The sequence below is a fragment of the Lolium perenne genome, chromosome 4, assembly GCF_019359855.2.
Source record: "Lolium perenne isolate Kyuss_39 chromosome 4, Kyuss_2.0, whole genome shotgun sequence".
Taxonomy (NCBI): domain Eukaryota; kingdom Viridiplantae; phylum Streptophyta; class Magnoliopsida; order Poales; family Poaceae; genus Lolium; species Lolium perenne.
In genome coordinates, this window is record NC_067247.2 from 19,236,231 (window position 1) to 19,245,562 (window position 9,332).

Consider the following 9,332-nt stretch of genomic DNA (forward strand, 5'->3'; position numbering starts at 1 on the left):
CCAGGCCATCTGAGAGGGGCAAATGAATCTGGTTCGTCCAATCACGTCGCAACAGTAAATTTCTAAACCCACTTTTCACCACAGCCGTTGGATGCGATAATTGTTCTTTCACTTTATGATCTTCCGAACAAGTCAATGACGTATGGGACCAGCTACCCGCGGGGGCCGCCGGTCGGAGGCAGCCACGCTCGCTCGTCCGCGTCTGTCCGCCAGAGGTGAGAGAATATAGATCGAAGGAGCTCCCCAATCCTGGCCTCGCTCCTCGCTCCCCAATCCCCGTCCCTCCTTTTCCCAAACCTCCATAGGTGAGAGAATCTAGATCGCCGACCCCCTCTCCTCCTCTCAATGGTGGCGTGCCGCCTGTGCCAGGCCGGAGGAGGCGACGCGGACGGGTGGCGTTGCGCCTCCGGTTCAAAGGAGGGGGTGGAGGCATCACCATGGAAAGGGTCGAAACCTTGCGCTATCCCCACGCGGGAGCCACCGGTGGTAGGGAAGACGGTCGCGGTTGGAAGCAGTGGCGGCTTGCAGCGTGTGCCAACCGACGGGGACGCCTGGACGCGGCCGCAGCGGCGGACGCGCGCCCAAGCGAGGGCGGCTGGATGCGGCGGTGGAGACTCGCCGGACGGCCGGACGGGCGGCGCTGGCCGGACGCGGCGACGGCTGGACCGGCAGTGGCCATGGCCCATCCCTGGCTCCGATTCGCCCGCCACCTGCGCTGGACGCGGGACCCTACGGCGGCGGCTGGACGCGGCGGTAAGGAGACACGGTCAGCCGGTCAGCGCGGCAGTACGGGCTTCTTCCTCATCTCTAGGAGCAGGGGGCGTTGCGCGACCAGGACGACTCCAATGACCATGAGCATGGCGCCTCCGCCGGAGCACAACGCCCTTCTTTCTTCTCGGTTTGTCCTCCTCACATGAGCTCCTCATTTTTACTCGTTCTGCCCTGATTTAATTTTTATTTTGCAGCTAGGGTTGGATGTCTAGCAGATTCACTAATAGCGAGCACCACCATTCGTGTTCATGACCTGCATGGCTGCTGCAGGTACTCATCCTCACTCTTTCCCTTGCAGGTTTCCCCACCTCCATCTACAAAGTGCACCTATTTCTCAAATCAATATAGCAAGAGAGTTAGTTACTCTGCTGTGACAGTACCTTAACCATAGCAAACTGTTTTACCTCCCAACCAGGCCTCTCTTCGCTCTCCAACAACAAGGCACCAGTAATTTTTGAGTCGCTGGTTAGCATGTCGACGACATGCTCTTTTTCATCAGCTTGAAGGTTGCAGCCTTCCTCCTCCTCTCAATGGTTGCTTTTGTCAGTGGGACAGTTTATGGCCCTCAAGAGGGTTTTAAAGAAACCTCCTTGCGGTTTATCATTTAATGTTTTACCCTTGTTTTATCATCCATGGAAATTGCAAGGTGCATTATGCAATATGAAGGGTATTTAGGTTGTCTTGGTGCATTGATGAGTTACGGGGGATCACATAGATGAAAATTTGACCCTTGACAATTTCACAAGAAGGTGAGCTTCTGCAACAGTATCAACAGTTGTAGCTAAATATGTCTTGTAAACACTATTGGGTATGGAGACCTCGCATGATACTCTTGTTGTTAATTGTGTAGCTGAATATCCATAATTTAAAAATTCACAAATATGTTGTATATTCGTTAAAACAGGTCAGATAATGTTACTCCCATGTATTCTGGGTGATCTATTACTTAAATTTATACTCTGGCTAATAATTTATAAGTGCATTTATAGCAATATCACTAACAATATTCTACTTAACATGCACATTATATTGTCAAGCAATGTGAATCTTCTTTCTAACCGGTTGTTTCTCCCTTTAACCTGCAACTTTGTAGCATGGGACGTAACCTATTTGATGATGCTTGGAGCTTTGGGATCAGTTCAGATGTTACTGGGATAGATGAATAGCCCGAAACTTTGAGAGGATGCCATGGATCTTCTCCCAATCCTAGGTGAGCACCCAGATTCTGAGTACCGGCTCTTTAGTACTGTTTTACTATTTTAAAAAATAGGAGCAATGTGATTTCGCTTTCTAGAGACTCAAATTGAATAAAGGATCCTTTTGGTACTGTCTATTACCGAGATGCCGCAAAAAAAAGAGGATAGCCTAGCCTTCTTAATGTACTTCCACGACGTACATCCTATTTTGAGTTTGACCAGTCCTCAGTGCTCACTTTTATATGATCTCTTTTCTCTTTTTGGTTTAGTGAAATTGTTTTCCCTGTAGCAGATACCTTGTGCTGATTTACAGGGATGAGACATATATTCTTACAAATATTGTGCAGATGTTTTAGTTCCTAAACAAGAGTACCAAACTTGTATACTGTAACTGTTGAGAGATTGATGTTGATATTATATTATGAAGTAGATACAATGCAACTCTTTCTCATGCTGCTAGAATTGTACAACTGTACTTACATTTATTTTCCCAAACACAATGTAGCCATATATTCTTCACCTGTGTTGGTTAGCTTTTCATCAAAATTAAGATTATAGGCTTTATAGCAAATGAACCAAAAGGAGCTACCACTGCATTTACTAAACTGATATGCTATTCGTGGAGCCTCTAGAATGTTTTGCTTTGGATTTCTTGCCAGATCTCGGCTTGAAGAGTTTCGCTTCAGGACTTTGGGTTGAGTTTTGTGTGCTATTTGGGAGGGGAGAACATTTTGTTCATTTGACCCTGGCTGCCAATGTTTCTCGATTTTCTTGTTTGCTTTGGAGGTTTTTTTTGTACCATTTGGTGTTAACTTCTCTGATTTTGTGCCAATGTCTCTTGTGTTCACTATTTCGTTGAATATCAAAATAGCGTTCCAACATGTAGGAATAAATGCACAGGCGCACATCTCACGCTCTGGTTATTCATTAGTGGTATTTTGCACACAATATTAGGTGAACAAAGCAGGGTGAAAATCTTGCAGAGCAACTGAACAAAGTGGTGTTTTAGCTGATGGGTATCCTCTTGCCCATTAATTACTTTGACCAGTGAAATATGGTAAACTGGAACTTTTGCTGCAAAATAATCCTAGATAGAATCAATCTGTACTAATGAAAATTTAAGCCAATCAGTTCATATCCTAGATGTTTTATGTACATGTTCAGAGGGATTATTTGGACGTTGCAAGAGGGATTATTTTCCTTTTGTAGTATTTTCCTTTCGTAGTATTGTTCAGCTCATATCTTTTTATTTTACAATTTTCAGCATTTTCCGCTTAATCTCTGCCATTTTTTGATCTTGGTAAGGTTTGGAGTGTATCAAACCTTTGCATTTATGGTAACCCTTTTAATTACTCAAAAATAATGGAGTTCTCCATTCTGTGAGTTTCTATTTTTATTTCCCCGTGTGTATTGGATCTTATTATTAGGTGCTTGTCTCCCTGTTTTCTAATTGCATTTTTTACAAGATATCATGTTCACTGAAGTCAGTAGTTTCAGTAGTTTCACTGATGTCATTTTCAGAACCTGGTTTCATGTCTAGCTAGAGTGTTTGTCGGTGAGTGAATTGTCAACTGCATTTATATAGTAATCGGTGAATGAAGCTCGCTGTATGGTGGCCGTGATGCATCGGCGAATTTCACCCGCTCTCTTTCTATTTGTAGCATAATGCTCGTGGCATGGCTGCCTTGATGCATTGGTGAATTGTGTTAATATGATATCCTTCTCTATTTTTCTATTCAATTTTGTATGCTCCTTGACTTTTTTTATTCCTTTCACGCAGACAGATGGTTTGCTGCAGCACTGCCGTATGTCGAGTTAGTTTTGGTGAGGCCATCTCAGGCCCGATCCATTGCCTCCTTCATGCTCCAGACCAAGCTCTCCATCAAGGTATGTAAAATATCCCTCTGGAGAATACTATGATGAGTTTGGGATTGGTTTAGTTAGTAATGTATTGAAATACAGGCAACATGTTTTTATTATGGCGGCTTTACTTTTTCACTAATATTTATCCCTCATTTTTTTTGTGCTGCAATTTTTTTTAAATCTTCATTATACATGATCACAAGTGATCATATTCCTTATAAATTAAACTATTGCTAGGTGTGTCCTACATCCTGGTACTTATGCATACAATGGGAAGTTCATTGCTGCTGGGCTGTGATGTCTTTATAATTCCTGAACTGTGCCCTATTTTGCACTGTGGTCTATTTTAGTGATTATTAAGTTATCTCTTTTTATGTTCAAAATAGTGGTTGTTCCTTGGTGGCACTGGCGTCATGGTGAATGGCAGGCCGCCTCCGCACTGATGGTCCCACATATGGGCGGGAGGCGGTTTTCCTTATTTCTTTCGGTGTTCTACGCTAGAGAAAGGAAAACTCTCCCGATTGGCTTTTCCTCCATCGACTCGAGTCATTATAAAGACATCAAGTTTTAGCTTTTACTAATGTATCCTATGGAATTAAATATCGGTCGGCATTATGGCCGGTAGTTTTTTTATGTCACTAGATATGGCTTTTATGGCTAAAACTTCCTAGAAACACATTATCAAACACCAGGTAGATTTACTATTTAGATATAGAGATAGTTCATAGACTAAAATGAGAATTGGTGATTTATTCCCCATCGAAGTTGTTCAGTTTTTTAGGACGCTAATGGACTAAGTAGTTTCGGTGGCATGAGTCTGGAGATATCTCCTTCGGTGATTTATTCCCCATCGAAAATTGAGATTGTAGGGATGATTTGTTGATGTTTGTTTTTTTGGCAATAGGTGATACTCATCTAAACTGAACTAGATATTGATGTATCCAAGCAATAATCCTCGCTGCCATCCTCTCCATTGTTCAGGTAGTTGTTGTTCCTCTACCTCTCTTCTCCATATTCTAGATTTGTACTCTTGTTGTGTCATAAAGCATTAAGCGCTAGAAGATTTCGCCTGGCGTTAGGGTTGTGGTCTGTTCGAATATAAGTATGGCCTCATGATTTTTTTTAATGAAAGTTGTGGCATCAACAATGCTTGGTGGGGGTTGATATGCAGGTTAATTTTCTGCACAGGGTATTTGGTGAATGAATTATTTGCTGATGATTCATGTTTATATTTTTACCATTATTGTCCTTTCAACGTTTTGAATTTAGATATGTTGTTCTTTTAGTTTGCAGGTTAATTTGGTCGCATGAGTTATCTAATCTAGAAATATCTATGTAGGGATATTTGGTATGATTTGACTGTGGCATATTATGGATATCACAGATTATCCTTACCTTCACTACGACCCTATATTGGTCATTCAACACCTCACACCAAAGCCCAAAGGCACCGCAATCCCCAGGTAAATGCCCTTTGTATTTTCCAGTTAATATTCTTACACTGTTTTCCCTTCGTTTACATGATTACCTATGACCATTAGATCTAAGGGTTAAGCATTCTCTGATATATGTGGACTGTATGTGTATTGTTTTTTTAGTTAATGGGGATTTTTATTCCATGTTAAACGCATTTAGATTGTCATTTACCATCACCTCAAGAATAGCTTCACGGACATGACCAACCTAGGTTACAGAGATTATATATCATTAGCGTGTTTACAATGCTGAACTGTTTCAAATTAGTGAGCTTAGTCATGTTCTTACAGGCTTCCCAATCATTTAGATATATTACTTATATGTGTTTCTTTGTATTCAGATAGATATACATTGACCCCAGTAATGCTGAAATATTCTGGGTCAGAGAGCGGAGGACAACGACGGCTGCCAGCGACCCGGGCCACCTCACGGCGGAGGATCTTCTCCGTCCATGATTTCCGGGCGTCAGATCCGCGAGCTCCCATATATTTTCCTGGTATTTTTCTTTCTTTCTCCCGGCTCCTCAAGATTTTCCTGCTGCTGCTCAGATTTCCCAAACGTGAAGGGGTTTTCCTCAAGATTTTCTCAAGGAGTTTTCCTCAAGATTTGCCTACTGTTGTTTCAGATTTTCTCACGGTTTGCCTCAAGATTTGTCTACTGCTTCTGTTTCAGATTTCCTCACGATTTGCCTCAAGAGCATTGGTTGAGAAAACACCTCGAAAGAAAAGGTACTATGCAGTTACATTTATTTACCTCTCCTTGGTGTATTTACCTGCAGTATGTATGGCAGTTGCAGCAGCTTGCTAATTAGTACCCACCAAAGGTAATTTACCTATTCATCTTTGAGGTCCTACTGGTTTTCGCAAGAGCCAACATTGTGAAATTGTTGTCTTGTGCCAAGGTCCATCTTCTTTGTGAGATTTGTCAAGTATAATCATGTAGAACATGTGTTTTTCGGGTACATGTTCTGTGAGTCTGCAACTGGCTATTTCCCCTCTTTGTACTGCTATTTATTTAATTCTAGACATCTTGACTCATTCATGGTCGAATATTACTGACCAAAGTGGATAGCTCCCATTCTAAATGCAACAAATCTGACCTGAATGTTACTCCATCTCGTTAGTTTTTTTTTCCCTCAATAGCTGCCATGAGTACCTTTATCGCATTATTTTAAAACCATAATGAGATGGAGTATTAAGTTGTAAGGTTCATTCATATAGGCTATGTTACATGCATGTTTATGTGTTTAGGAATAGGAGACTTTATCTTCATTCCTCATATGCTTATTTTGTATGTGCAGGAAGGGCATGCTGGGCATGGAAGAAGCAAGATATTAGAGATGGGACACCAAGGAGAGGAAGGCAGGTCTCCAGAATAAAAAAAGACAGTTCCAAGAGGAAGGAAAGAAGGAAAGTCTGCGGCTTTGGCAGTATGGAGATGTTAAATCTGACGAGGAGCAGGTTTCAGGTGCAAGAAAAGCGGGAGGCCGTCGGTAGATGAGAGCAGATTACTCAAGACAGTGTTCATAGTGTAGTGAAAATGGTCATGGTTTACCTGTGACGTTTTGGACTCTCCCAGCAGAACTCAGCCGAAACTATATGAAGTGACAGGGCTACATTTATGCAGTTAGAACAAGCCAATGCTGAACGTTCTTAGTTTGAGCAGTATTTGCTACTCCATTCAGTTATTACATCTTTAGAGTGGAGAGCTAAACTACATTCTTTCGCCCTTACGATTAACAATGTTGTTTTTCTGTGCACTATATTTTGTTGTTATGAGGCATTCAAATATTGAGAATTTCCAGTCAAATTAAATTCAGGATTAGACTAGAATATACAAATAGAGTGACATGTACCTATTTCCTGGGCTATGCACGTGACTTCTTATTTCGTTTTGCCCTTGTTAGTATATTTCAGTATAGTTTTTTCTATTTTTGAAAACCGGTTTGGAAACATACTATGTGTGATAAGGAGTAGACCGGTGGGGATTGAGCAAATTCTTAAAAATTTGACTTTAATATATTTAATTTAGAGAACACACACATCCGTCCTCCTCTCCTCCCGCTCCACCAATTAATTCTTGGTTAGATCCCAGCAAATCTGCAGCGAGGGTGCGGCTTGTCTTGGCACTGCACCTTCCTAGAGCGGCAGACGCCTATGCGGCGTAGAGGCACGCAGCGAGTGTCAGGTGCCACCAACGACAATCAAGCTGGGCAGAGGACTAAGAAGAGATAATTGGGTCGCGTGGTTGAGACACGGTAGAACGAGGGATTGGGACCGGTGGAGTCAGTCCAAGGTGGCCGAGGAGAGAAATTGGCGGGCATAGCCGCAACACATTGGAGAATTGGGTGGGGGACAAGACGAGACCACTGGAGAAGAAAGGGGAAGGTCAGTGACCGGTACACCGTCTACAGACAATTGTGTGACGTGTTTATTCCTTTTAATTTTCAGATAAGAGACAAAACATGTAGACTCTTAGCAATTAGCTTATTTCAACCAAAGTAAAGTGTGTGTAAAATTTTAGACGATAGCATGTGGATAGTATCCCGACTCTTTGGTCTTAATAAAATATTTAAGTCTTAGTTTTATTTTTGAAGTCTTTGCTTCAGTTGAATGTGCATGCATTGGTACGGCCTTTATTATTTATGTTGATTTAATTTTAGGGTTTTCAAACAACATCATGTGTTTTCTTAGTTTACTTTTTAGATGTTGAGACTACCTTTTTTATATTTTGACCAAGATTAATGAGTTAGTCTTTTAATTTGGTCATATAGAACATGTATAGAAAAAGAAACACAACTTATTTGATTGTATATAACCCATTTTCATTTTCTATTTCACTTTCTTTCCTCAAAATTATAGCAACCGCGGACCATGGAAAACAAAACTTTTGGCTTAAGTATTGACGGTTGCGCCAAGTGACTTATTAGTTGGAAACAAAATAAAATATATTGTTGCAGATAAGTACATATGTCAAACAATCCTAATACTGAACGACTATTGAGATAAGGCCCGTGCTTCAGCAGTTCTACGTGCCCCGCGACGAGTGCTTCAACCACGTCAAGAAGGCCGACTTCACCTCCTACCTCAAGGAGGCCGTCGGGGTGGCGGCAGCAGCAGCTATGGCAGGGGCAGGGCATGCGGCGGCGGGCCGAGCGCGAGGTGCGGCAGGAGTTCCTGTTGTGGCTGCCTGCCGCGGCAGACAAACTGCCGGAATTCCTGCCGTGGCAGCCTGCCGCGGCAGAGAAAACGCCGAATTCTCTGCCGCGGTAGAGGACCCGGCTGGGCGAGGCGGTGTCGAGGCGGGGGCGCTCGAGGCCGGGGCGGGCGCACTTGGGGCCGGCGCTAGGGTGCGCGGGGCCGGGTATTATTTGAAAGTTATTAAAACGCCGTGCATAGGTACACTTAAACATTGCGATGAAAGACAAATGTGCAAGTGATGAAATAAGAAATCGAAGCCACTTAACCATAATATTCCCGTGATAGCAAGTGGATTACGCAAAGAAAAGTGGAAGAGATATCGAGAGCATTACCCACATGAAAGTACAAGGGTCATCGAGCAATGCGATAACACGCACGTCGGATACTATTGTACTCGATGGAAGAGCTCTGCTCCAACCTTCGGTACTAAAATAAGCGAAACCCTATGGTTAGCCTCCGTCATTGCGCGATAGCGCAACGGGTCATCTAGTTGTTCAAATTGTTCATATTCTAGCAGAAACATAAATGAAACAGCAGAAGAAAAAAACGAAAAGAGAGAATATTGGGCCGGCCCAGCACTCTCGCCTCGGGTGTGCGGTGTCTCCTAGGGGCCGACCAGGGTGGCATATAGCACCACCCCCCGAAGGCTACCATACATACATAACGAAGACCACAATGGGCCAATTGTTTGTAGTGGGCTGAATCGATGTCCTACTATGGCCACGTAGCTGTGTTATTCGATCATAACCAATTGAGAACATGGCTACTTAAAAAAAGATGCTTGGTTAGTCCCACCTCGCTTTGTTGTAGAGAGTCTCGCCGCTTT

At 42.8% G+C, this 9,332-nt stretch overlaps 1 long non-coding RNA gene across 3 annotated transcripts; it reads left to right on the plus strand.

The window, feature by feature from the left end:
- Positions 1 to 3,040: 3,040 nt before the first annotated feature.
- LOC127323671 (uncharacterized) lies at positions 3,041 to 7,110 on the plus strand. Of its 3 annotated transcripts, XR_011742378.1 has the most exons (6): positions 3,041 to 3,854; positions 4,735 to 4,811; positions 5,170 to 5,293; positions 5,647 to 5,802; positions 5,979 to 6,034; positions 6,607 to 7,110. It is a non-coding gene; the product is annotated as an uncharacterized lncRNA (long non-coding RNA). The 3 variants fall into 3 exon arrangements; XR_011742377.1 differs by lacking the exon at positions 3,041 to 3,854 and having other exon boundaries at positions 4,690 to 4,811; XR_011742379.1 differs by lacking the exon at positions 3,041 to 3,854 and having other exon boundaries at positions 4,690 to 4,811; positions 5,692 to 5,802.
- Positions 7,111 to 9,332: the final 2,222 nt, after the last annotated feature.